The sequence below is a fragment of the Mesoplodon mirus genome (assembly GCF_964341445.2).
Source record: "Mesoplodon mirus genome assembly, chromosome: 10".
NCBI lineage: Eukaryota > Metazoa > Chordata > Mammalia > Artiodactyla > Ziphiidae > Mesoplodon > Mesoplodon mirus.
Genome location: NC_138986.1, coordinates 60,530,891 through 60,543,829, shown reverse-complemented (window position 1 = coordinate 60,543,829; position 12,939 = coordinate 60,530,891). Strand labels below are relative to the sequence as shown.

The window sequence follows — 12,939 nt, the reverse complement described above, 5'->3', positions numbered from 1 at the left end:
AGACTTAAAAATTAAGTATTATGTATGTAGACTATAATCTCTAACTACGATGCAACTAAGTTAGAACTTAAAAAGTTAGTTAAATAAACTCCTACTTTGCTAAATAATTCATGGGTTAAAGAAGTCCTAATGGAAGTTTAAAAAATACCCAGAACTTAAGGATAATAAAAACAATACATAGCAAAGCATGTGGGATACATATAGCATAATAAGTTAGAACATGAACAAAAAAACCCCTCAAAGTAGAGAGAATAATAACGATGAAAATAATGAAGTAGGAAACAAAAATACAGTAGAAAAAATTATCAAAGGCACAAATTAGTTCTTTGAAAAATCTTGAAACTCTTTATGGGAGTCTTTAGTTAACGGAAGTCTACCTTGTACTAGAGTTTGGTCCTATCTTTCGGATAACAACAAACAAGCAAACTATTTTCTTTCAAGGAGGGCTTCCAGTCTTTCATCTGTGCATGAATTTGTCAGTCATCACTGTCTTTGGGGTTTCTTTTTATTTTGTTCTTTTAAAAATTGTAGAACATTGAACTGAGCAACAGGCAGTGATCTGTAATGCTGGGACCCTGGTTTTTAAGTGGTTTAGGACCCTTCATTTGACTACTTACTCAATAGAAGCAAGTTTGGGTTTATTAAAAAGATGCAAATTTTAAAGATACTTATGGGTATATTTCTACTAATTGTAATGTTCAATTAGATGAAGGAATAGAAATCAAGATGGAATGGTCACTAAACATATACACTAATTAACGTCTCATGACTTCTGGTTATTCCCAAACAAATCTGTCCTCAAAAGATGAAGAGGTGAGGTACATGTGTCTATCTTAAACCACTAAGGATATCTAGAGTAGCCTCAGAACTACGGTGATTCTAAAAAAGATGTGATTCTTAAATGTTTTAATCAATGCCTGTGTTAGTGGAATAAATTTCATGTCTGAGACTGGACAGTAAAATATTCTACTATATTTGATTTTTTAAAAAATTAGTATTATGAACAGTTCTGTGTTCAGTAGTCACTTTGAAGTACCAAATCAATCAGTAATTTTGCAAATGCTGTGTTTATTCCCTTGGCTGGCACAGTAGTCTCACAAAGCACAGATAAATTTGAAAAAGGCGTTTAAGAGCCTTTATTGTTTATAGATAATAAGTTAATATAAGCATATGGATTGTCACTTAAAAGAGATGCTTGGAATGAAACTCTTCATGGATAAGAGACTTTCATTTTAGTTATTCACAACTGGTTATGGGTTACATTACCATTCATTCTAAACTATGGTTGCACAATCTCAAATACTTGTTTTTTTGGTGACTATAGAACTATTTATGTTGGTTCACTAAAAGTAAATATGTTGATGGTTGGAGAGACTAGCTATGTGTTCAAAAGCAAGCCATTTCTCTACTACTTGCTGGAAGAATATCCAACAGAGAAGAAAGATGAGAGACTGGAATAGTGTTTATGAGAAAATATTGATTAGACAGTAGAAATTCCTGAGTACCTATCAGCAGGATGAAAATTACAGGAAAGAGAGGAGACAAGATGGTGGAGTAGAAGGATGGGAGCTCACCTCTTTTTACGGAAACACCAAAATTACAAGTAACTGCTGAACAACCACTGACAAAAAAACACTGCAACCTACCTAAAAAGTTATCCTACATCCAAAGACAAAGAAGGATACACAACTAGATTGTAGGTGGGACGTAACTGCGATAAAATTCAATCCCATATATGCCAGGTGTAAAATAATTATGTCACAGAAGTTCTCCTACAGGAGTGAAAGTTCTGAGTCCCACCTCAGGCCTCCCCAGCCTGGGGGTCTGGCAATGGAAGGAGGAGGCCCCAGAAAATGTGGCTTTGAAGGCCAGCAGGGTTTGACCACAGGAATTCCACAGGACTGGGGGAAACAGAAACTCCACTCTTGGAGGGCGCACACAGGGTCTTGTGCATGTCAGGACTCAGGGAAAAAGTGATGACCTTATGAGAGACTGGGGCAGACTTACCTGCTAGTATTATATTGGAGAATCTCCTGCAGAGGCAGGGGGTGGCTGACTCACTGCAGGTACAAGGACACTGGCGGTGGTAGTCTGGGGTGTACTCATTGCCGTGAGCCCTCTTGGAGGCCTCCATTTTCTCACCAAGACCTGGCCCCAACCAACAGTCTGTAGTTCCAATGCTGGGATGTCTCAGGCCAAACAACCAACATGGCAGGAAAACAGACCCACACATCAGCAGACAGGTGCTTAAAGTCTTCCTGAATAAACAGGTAGTTGATAAACACACCCCCTGACATGGTCCATCTAGAAGGAATCAATAACAGAATAACTGAGGAAGAAGAATGGATAAGTGAGCTGGAAGACAGAATGGTGGAAATCACTGCTACAGAACAGAATAAAGAAAATAAGAATGAAAAGAAATGAGGACAGTCTAAGAGACCTCTGAGACAACATTAAATGCACCAACATTCACATTATAGGGGTCCCAGAAGGAGAAGAGGGAAAGAAAGGGCCTGAGAAAAGATTTGAAGAGATAATAGCTGACAACTTCCCTAACATGGGACAGGAAACAGTCACCCAAGCCTAGGACGTGCAGAGAGTCCCAGGCAGGATAAACCCAAGGATGAACACACTGAGACACATAGTAATAAAACTGACAAAAATTGAAGACAAAGAGAAAATATTAAAAGCAACAAGGGAAAAAGCAACGGAAAACATACACGGGAACTCCCACAAGGTTATCAGCTGATTTCTGCAGAAACTCTGCAGGCCAGAAGGAGTGGCACCATATATTTAAAGTGATGAAAGGGAAGAACCTACAACCAAGAATACTCTAACCAGCAAAGCTCGCATTCAGATTAGACAGAGAAATCAAAAGCTTTACAGAGAAGCAAAAGCTAAGAGAATTCAGCACCACCAGACCAGCTTTGTAACCAATGCTAAAGGAAATTCTCTAGGTGGAAGAGAAAAGGCCAAAACTAGAAACAAGAAAATTACAAGTGGGAAAGCTCACTGGTAAAGGCAAACATATATTAAAGGTAGGAAATCATCTGCACACAAATACGATATCAAAAACCAGCAACTGTGAGAAGAGGAGAGCACAAAACAGGATATTGGATATCCATTTGAAATTAAAAGACCAACAACTTAAAACAATCTTGTTTATATATAGATGGCTATATCAAAACCTCATGGTAACTGCCAACCGAAAATCTACAATACATACAGACACAAAAAGGAAAAAGGAATCCAAACAAAACCCTGAAGTTAGTCATCAAATCACAAGAGGACAAAAGAAGAAGGGAAGAAAAAATACCTACAAAAACAAATCCAAGACAATTTAAAAAATGGCAGTAAGAACATACGTATTGTACAGGGTTCAAGATGGCGGAGTAGAAGGATGTGCTCTCACTCCCTCTTGCAAGAGCACCGGAATCACAACTAACTGCTGAACAATCATTGATAGGAAGACACTGGAACTCACCAAAACAGATACCCCACATCCAAAGACAAAGGGGAAGCCACAATGAGACTGTAGGAGGGGCGCAATCACAATAAAATCAAATCCCATAACTGCTGGGTGGGTGACTCACAAACTGGAGAACACTTATACCACAGAAGTCCACCCACTGGAGTGAAGGTCCTGAGTCCCAGGTCATGCTTCCCAACCTGGGTGTCCCGCAATGGGAGGAGGAATTGCTAGAGAATCAGACTTTGAAGTCTAGCGGGATTTGATTGCAGGACTTCAACAGGACTGTGGGAAACAAAGCCACTCTTGGAGGGCACACGCAAAGCAGTGTGTGCATAGGGACCCAGGGGAAGCAGCAGTGACCCCACAGGAGACTGAACCAGACCTACCTGCTAGTGTTGGAGGGTATCCTGCAGAGGCGAGGGGTGGCTGTGTCTCACCATAAGGACAGGGACACTGGCAGCAGAAGTTCTTGAAGTACTCCTTGGCATGAGCACTCCCAGATTCCACCATTAGTCCCACCAAAGATCTGGGTAGTCTTCAGTGCTGGGTCACCTCAGGCCAAACAACCAGGAAGGACGGAAGCCAGTCCCACCCATCAGCAGACAAGCGGATTAAAGTTTTACTGAACTCTGCCCACCAGAGCAACAGCCAGCTCTACCCACCACCAGTCCCACCCATCAGCAGACAAGCGGATTAAAGTTTTACTGAACTCTGCCCACCAGAGCAACAGCCAGCTCTACCCACCACCAGTCCCTCCCATCAGGAAGCTTGCACAAGCCTCTTAGATAGCCTCATCCACCAGAGGGCAGACAGCAGAAGCAAGACGAACTACAATTCTGCAGCCTGGGGAAGGAAAACCATATTCACAGAAAGATAGACAAAAAGAAAAGGCAGAGGGCTATGTAACCAGATAAAGGAACAAGATAAAACCCCAGAAAAACAACTAAATAAAGTGGAGATAGGCAACCTTCCAGAAAAAGAATTCAGAATAATGATAGTGAAGATGATCCAGAACCTCAGAAGAAGAATGGAGGCAAAGATCAAGAAGATGCAAGAAATGCTTAACAAAGACCTAGAAGAATTAAAGAACAAACAAACAGAGATGAACAATACAATAACTAAAATGAAAAACACACTAGAAGGAATCAATAGCAGAATAACTGAGGCAGAAGAACGGATAAATGACCTGGAAGACACGATGGTGGAATTCACTGCTGTGGAACAGAATAAAGAAAAAAGAATGAAAAGAAATGAAGACAGCCTAAGAGACCTCTGGGACAATATTAAATGAACCAAAATTTGCATTACAGGGGTCCCAGAAGGAGAAGATAGAGAGAAAGGACCAGAGAAAATATTTGAAGAGATTATAGTCAAAAACTTCCCTAATATGGGAAAGGAAATAGCCACCCAAGTCCAGGAAGTGCAGAGAGTCCCATACAGGATAAGCCCAAGGAGAAACACACCAAGACACATAGTAATCAAATGGCAAAAGTAAAAGACAAAGAAAAAAATTATTGAAAGCAGCAAGGGAAAAACGACAAATAACATACAAGGGAACTCCCATAAGGTTAACAGCTGATTTCTCAGCAGAAACTCTACAAGCCAGAAGGGAGTGGCAGAATCCAACAACACATTAAAAGCACCATACACCATGATCAAGTGAGATTTATCCCAGGGATGCAAGGATTCTTCAATATATGCAAATCAATCAATGTGATACACCATTTTAACAAACTGAAGAATAAAAACCATATGATCATCTCAATAGATGCAGAAAAAGCTTTTGATAAAATTCAACACCCATTTATAATAAAAACTCTCCAAAAAGTGGGCATAGAGGGACCCTACCTCAACATAATAAAGGCCATATATAACAAACCCACAGCAAACATCATTCTCAATGGTGAAAAACTGAAACCATTTCCTCTAAGATCAGGAACAAGACAAGGATGTCCACTCTCACCACTATTATTCAGCATAGTTTTGGAAGTCCTAGCCACATCAATCAGAGAAGAAAAATAAATAAAAGGAATACAAATTGGAAAAGAAGAAGTAAAACTGTCATTCTTTGCAGATGACAAGATACTATACATAGAGAATCCTAAAGATGCCACCAGAAAACTACTGGAGCTAACCAGTGAACTTGGTAAAGTTGCAGGATACAAAATTAATGCACAGAAACCTTGAATCCTATACACTAATGATGAAAGATCAGAAAGTAAAATTAAGGAAACAATCCCATTCACCATTGCAACAAAAAGAATAAAATACCTAGGAATAAACCCTCCTAAGGAGGTAGAAGACGTGTACTCAGGAAACTGTAAGACACTGATGAAAGAAATAAAAAATGACACAAACAGATGGAGAGATACACTATGTTCTTGGATTGGAAGAATCAATATTGTGAAAATGACTATACTACCCAAAGCAGTCTACAAATTCAATGCAATCCCGATCAAATTAGCAATGACATTTTTTACAGAACTAGAAGAAAAAAATCTTAAAATTTGTATGGAGACACAAAAGACCCCGAATAGCCAAAGTAGTCTTGAGGGAAAAGAATGGAGATGGAGGAATCAGACTCCCTGACTTCAGACTATACTACAAAGCTACAGTAATCAAGACAATATGGTACTGTCACAATAACAGAAGTACATATCAATGGAACAGGATAGAAAGCCCAGAGATAAACCCACGCACCTATGGTCAACTAATCTATGACAAAGGAGGCAAGGATATACAATGGAGAAAAGACAGTCTGGGAAAACTGGACAGCTACATGTAAAAGAATGAAATTAGAACATTCCCTAACACCACACACAAAAATAAACTCAAAATGGAATAGAGACCTAAATGCAACTGGACACTATAAAACTCTTAGAGGAAAATATATGAAGAACACTCTTTGACATAAGTCACATCAAGATTGTTTTTGATCCACCTCCTAGAGTAATGGAAATAAAAACAAAATTAAACAAATGGGACCTAATGAAATGTAAAAGCTTTTGCAAAGCAAAAGAAACTACAAACAAGACGAAAAGACAACCCTCAGAATGGGAGAAAATATTTGCCAATGAATCAACGGACAAAGGATTAATCTCCAAAATATATAAACAGCTCATGCAGCTCAATATTAAAAAAACAAACAACCTGATTGAAAAATGGGTAGAAGACCTGAATAGACATTTCTCCAAAGAAGACATACAGATGGCCGAGAAGCACGTGAAAAGCTGCTCAACATCACTAATTATTAGAGAAATGCAAATCAAAACTACAATGAGGTATCACCTCACACCAGTTAGAATGGGCATCATCAGAAAATCTACGAACAACAAATGGTGGAGAGGGTGTGGAGAAAAGGGAACCCTCTTGCACTGTTGGTGGGAATGTAAATTGATACAGCTACTGTGGAGAACAGTATGGAGGTTGCTTACAAAACTAAAAATAGAACTACCATATGACCCAGCAATCCCACTATGGGCATATACCCAGAGAAAACCATAATTCAAAAAGACACATGCACCCCAATGTTCATTGCAGCACTATTTACAATAGCCACGTCATGGAAGCAACCTAAATGCCCATCGACAGACGAATGGACAAAGAAGATGTGGTATATATATACAATGGAATATTACTCCACCATAAAAAGGAATGAAATTGGGTCATTTGTAGAGACGTGGATGAATCTAGAGACTGTCATACAGAATGAAGTAAGTCAGAAAGAGAAAAACAAATATTATATATTAACGCATATATGTGGAATCTAGAAAAATGGTACAGATGAACCAGTTTGCAGGGCAGAAACTGAGACACAGATGTAGAGAACAAACATATGGACACCAAGGGGGAAAAGTGGCGGGGGGTGGTGGTGTGATGAATTGGGAGATTGGGATTGACATGTATACACTGATGTGTATAAAATGGATGACTAAAAAGAACCTGTTGTATAAAGAAATAAAATTGAAAAAAAAAACACACATATATAGATGATTACCTTAAATGTAGATTAGATGCTCCACCCAAAAGTCACAGATTGACTGAATGGATACAAAAACAAAACCCATATATATGATGTCTACAAGAGACCTTCTTCAGATCTAGGGACACATACAGACTGAGAGTAAGAGGATGCAAAAATGTATTCCACGCAAATGCAGCTCAAAAGAAAGCTGGAGGGCTTCCCTGGTGGCGCAGTGGTTGAGAGTCTGCCTGCTGATGCAGGGGATATGGGTTCGTGACCCGGTCTGGGAAGATCCCACATGCTGCAGAGCGGCTAGGCCTGTGAGCCATGAATGTTGAGCCTGCGCATCCGGAGCCTGTTGCTCTGCAACAGGAGAGGCCACAACAGTGAGAGGCCCGTGTACTGCAAAAAAAAAAAAAAAAAAAGAAAGCTGGAGTAGCAGTACTTATATCACACAAAATAGACTTTAAGATAAAGATTGTTACAGGAGACAAAGAAGGACACTACATAATGATGAAGGGATCAATGCAAGAAAAAGATATAGCAACTGTAAATACATATGCACCCAACATAGGAGCACCTCAATTTATAAGGCAAATACTAACAGCCATAAAAAGGGAAATCAACAATAATACTGGGAGACTTTCACACCCCACTTTCATCAATCGACAGATTATCCACGCAGAAAATCAATAAGGAAAATACAGGTTTAAATGACACATTAGATCAGATGCACTTAATTGATATTTATAGAGCATTCCATCCAAAAGCAGCAGAGTACACATTCTTCTCAAGTGCACATGGAACACTCTCCAGGATTGAGCACATGCTGGGCCAGAAAACGAGCCTTGGTAAATTCAAGAAAATTGAAATCATATTAAGCATCTTCTCTGACCACAACACTATGAGATTAGAAATCAACTACAAGAAAAAAAATACTGTGAAAACCACAAATATGTGGAAACTAAACAATATGCTACTAAACAACCAGTGGATCACTGAAGAAATCAGAGGAAATCAAAAAATACCTAGAGAGAAATGAAAATGAAAACATGATGATCCAAAACCTATGGGACACAGCAAAAGCACTTCTAAGAGGGAAGTTTATAGCGATACAAGAAAAAATCTCATATAAACAACTTAGTCTTACACCTAAAGCAACTAGAGAAAGAAAAACAAAACCCAAGGTTAGTAGAAGGAAAGGAATCATAAAGATCAAAGCAGAAATAAATGAAATAGAGAGGAAGAAAACGACAGAAAAGATCAATGAAACTAAAAGCTGTTTTTTTGAAAAGATAAAGTTGAAAAACTTTAGCTAGACTCATCAAGAAAAAGAGGGACAGAGCTCAAATCAATAAAATTAGTAATGAAAAAGTTATAGTGGGCACCTCAGAAATACAAAGGATCATAAGAGATTACTACAAGCAGCTATGTGTCAATAAAATAGACAACCTAGAAGAAATGGACAAACTCTTAGAAATGTACAACCTCCCAAAACTAGACCAGAAAGAAACAGAAAATATGAACAGACCAATCCAAAGTACTGCAATTGAAACTGTGATTTAAAAACTCCCAACAAACAGAAGTCCAGGACCAGATAGCTTCACAGGCGAATTCTACCAAACATTTAGAGAAGAGTTAAAATCTATCCTTCTGAAACTATTCCAAAAAAATCGCAGTGAAAGGAACACTCCCAAGTTCATTCTACGAGGCCATCATCACCCTGATACCAAAACCAGATAAAGTTATCACAAAAAATAGAAAATTACAGGCCAATATCACTGATGAACATAGAGGCAAAAATCCTCAACAGAATACTAGCAAATCAAATCAAACAATACACTAAAAGGATCATACACCATGATCAAATGTACACCATGATTTATTTCAGTGATGCAAGAATTCTTCAATATATGCAAATCAATCAGTGTAATACAGCACATCAACAAACTGAATAAAAACAATATGATCATCTCTATAGATGCAGAAAAAGCTTTTGACAAAATTCAACACCCATTTATGATAAAAACTCTCCAGAAAGTGGGCATAGAGGGAACATACCTCAACATAATAAAGGCCATATTTGACCAACCTACAGCTAACATCATGCTCAACAGTGAAAAGCTGAAAGCATTTCCTCTAAGATCAGGAACAGGACAAGGATGCCCACTCTTGCCACTATTAGTCAACATAATTTTGGAAATCCTAGCCGTGGCATTCAGAGAAGAAAAATAAATAAAAGGAATCCAAATTGGAAAAGAAGTAAAACTGTCACTGTTTGCAGATGACATGATATTATACATAGAAAATCTAAAGAAGCTACCAGGAAACTACAAGAGCTCATCAATGAAATGGGTAAAGTTGCAGGATACAAAATTAATACACAGAAATTGCTTGCATTCCTATACACTAACAATGAAAGATCAGAAAGAGAAATTAAAAAACAATCCATTTACCATAGCATCAAAAAGAATAAAATACCTAGGAATAACCTACCTAAGGAGGCAATGGACCTGCACTCTAAAAACTATAAGATGCTGATAAAAGAAATCAAAGATAACACAAACAGATGGAAAGATATACCATGTTCTTGGATTGGAACAATCAATACTGTCAAAATGACTGTACTACCCAAGGCAATCTACAGATTCAATGCAATCCCTATCAAATTACCAATGGTATTTTTCACAGAACTAGAACAAAAAATCTTAAAATTTGAGTGGAGACACAAAAGACCCCAAATAGCCAAAGCGATCTTGAGAAAGAAAAATGGAGCTGGAGGAATCAGGTTCCCTGACTTCAGACTGTACTACAAAGCTACAGTTCAAAACAGTACGGTAGTGGCACAAAAAGAAATATAGATCCATGGAACAGGATAAAAAGCCCAAAAATAAACCCACAAACCTATGGTCAATTAATATATGATAAAGGTGGCAAGAATGTACAATGGAGAAAGGACATTCTCTTCAATAAATGGTGCTGGGAAAACTGGACAGCTACATGCAAAAAAAATGAAATTAGAATATTCTTTAACACCATACACAAAAATAAACTCAAAATGGATTAAAGACCTAAATATAAGACTCGAGACTATTAAACTCTCAGAGGAAAACATAGGCAGAACACTCTTTTACATAAATCACTGCAATAGCTTTTTTGATCTGTCTCCTAGAGTAATGGAAATAAACACAAACAAATGGAACCTAGTTAAACTCAAAAGCTTTGCACAGCAAAGGAAACCATAAACAAAATGAAAAGACGACCCATAGAATGGGAGAAAATATTTGCAAATGATGTGGCCAACAAGGGGTTAATCTCCAAAAATTTCAAACAGCTCATGTAGCTCAATATCAAAAAACAAACAACCCAATCAAAAAATGGGCAGAAGGGGCTTCCCTGGTGGCACAGTGGTTGAGAGTCCGCCCGCCGATGCAGGGGACACGGGTTTGTGCCCTGGTCCGGGAAGATCCCACATGCTGCAGAGCGGCTGGGCCCAGTGAGCCATGGCCGCTGAGCCTGCGCGTCTGGAGCCTGTGCTCCGCAACGGGAGAGGCCACAACAGTGAGAGGCCCGCGTACTGCAAAAAAAAAAAAAAAAAAAAAAAAAGGGCAGAAGACCTAAATAGACATTTCTCCAAACAAGACATACAGATGGCCAAGAGGCACAGGAAAAGATGCTTAACATTGCGAATTATTAGAGAAATGTAAGTCAAAACTACACTGAGATATCACCTTCCACCAGTCAGAATGGCCATCATCAAAAAATCTAGAAACAATAAATGCTGGAGAGGGTGTGGAGAAAAGGGAACCCTCCTACAACGTTGGTGGGAATGTAAATTGATACAGCCACTATGGAGAACAGTATTGAGACTCCTTAAAAAAACTAAAAATAGAGCTGCCATGTGATCCGGCAATCCCACTCCTGGGCATAAATCTGGAGAAAAACATGGTTCGAAGGGATACATGCCCCCATTGTTCACTGCAGCACTGTTTACGATAGCCAAGACATGGAAGCAACCTAAATGTTCATTGACAGTTGAATGGATAAAGATGTGGTACATATATACAATGGAATATTACTCAGCCATTAAAAAGAATGAAATAATGCCATTTGCAGCAACATGAATGGACCTGGAGACTATCATATTAAGTGAAGTAAGTGAGACAGAGAAAGAGAAATGTCATATATCGCTTATATTGGAATCTAAAAAAAATTGATACAAATGAACTTATTTACAAAACAAAAACAGACTAACAGACAGAGTACAAACGTATGGTCACCAGGGACGAAGGGTGGGGGGAGGGATAGATTGGGAGTTTAGGACTGACATGTCCACATTGCTATATTTAAAATAGATAACCAACAAGGACCTACTGTAATGCACAGGGAACTTTGCTCAAGTCTGTAAGAACCTAAATGGGAAAAGAATTTGATAAATAATAGATACATGTATATGTATAACTGAATCACTTTGCTGTACACCTGACACTAACACATTGTTAATCAACTATAACTCCAATATAAAATAAAAATTAAAAAAATATTTTAAGCCCCAAAGCATTGAATAAATTCTGAGATGTGATTTGTGAGGAAAAAAAAAAAAAAGAAAGAAAATTACAGGTCAGAGTGGTGGAGAAAATAGTATAGATGTTAAAAATATCAAAGTTTACATTTTTCATAAGTCACAAATCTATAGTATTCTTGGATTCTAAGTGCACTGCTGGCTAAGATTAATGAAGGTCACACTTAAATAGTTCACAGATTGGTCTGTTAACATCCAGAAGGACTAAAGTAATTTTCTTTGGTCTTGAAAATACCAGCCAATAACCTCTCATTAGACTGACCCTTCTGGATTCTAATGAAAGCTTATTTAACTGTCATTTTTAGGATTCAGCCACAAGCTTGTCAAATGTTGAGAAAGCATACTGTTCTATATTTTTCTACTACTTGATTTAGCACAGACTATTTGATCCATTTCAAGGGCAACCCAAATAAGAGAAAGGCTGGGGTGCTCTTAAATTAATACTTGTTTAAAGATGGAGATTTGGACTTGTTAGTAATACTGACCCATGTAAAATATTAAAAAATAGATTCCTGAGGAAAGTCAGGTGCTCTTCTTTATTCAGTGGGTGTGTAAGCAAACGTCTGGCACAGAGGTTGACTCTAATCTGGACACTGTGGATGACGAGCAGCAGGTAAAGGAACAGCTGCCCAAGTGTGCCAGTGATTAGTGTGTGTTGCCAGATCACCTCCACTGCTCTTCATTTATGATTACTTCTTTTTAGCTGGAGGATATGCTGCCAAGCTGGCACCTCCTTCTCCCAAATGCCTTCTTTCTGCCAGTTTACAGGGGAGTGTTTTGGAGAAAAACTGCCAACACTTCCTTTCCTATCTTACAGATTAAATAAATTACATCTGCTTAACACACACAGCCTCTGTTGGCCCAGGGAACCAGACAAGCTGTTTGGACAGTGACCTCAACTGATATTTTGTGTTCTAGAAA

At 38.4% G+C, this 12,939-nt stretch overlaps 2 protein-coding genes across 6 annotated transcripts in view; one reads left to right on the top strand and one right to left on the bottom strand.

Annotated features, from left to right (window-relative positions):
- Window positions 1-12,939, top strand: part of KLHL32 (kelch like family member 32) — a 235,665-nt gene that overhangs the window by 219,702 nt on the left and 3,024 nt on the right. The window lies entirely within an intron of this gene.
- MMS22L (MMS22 like, DNA repair protein) overlaps window positions 7,203-12,939 on the bottom strand; it is a 155,641-nt gene continuing 149,904 nt past the window's right edge. For both annotated transcript variants that reach the window (XR_014295079.1, XR_014295080.1), the window contains exon 26: window positions 7,203-7,838. The gene's annotated coding sequence lies outside the window, so the exon portion shown is untranslated. The remainder of the gene's footprint in view (window positions 7,839-12,939) is intronic.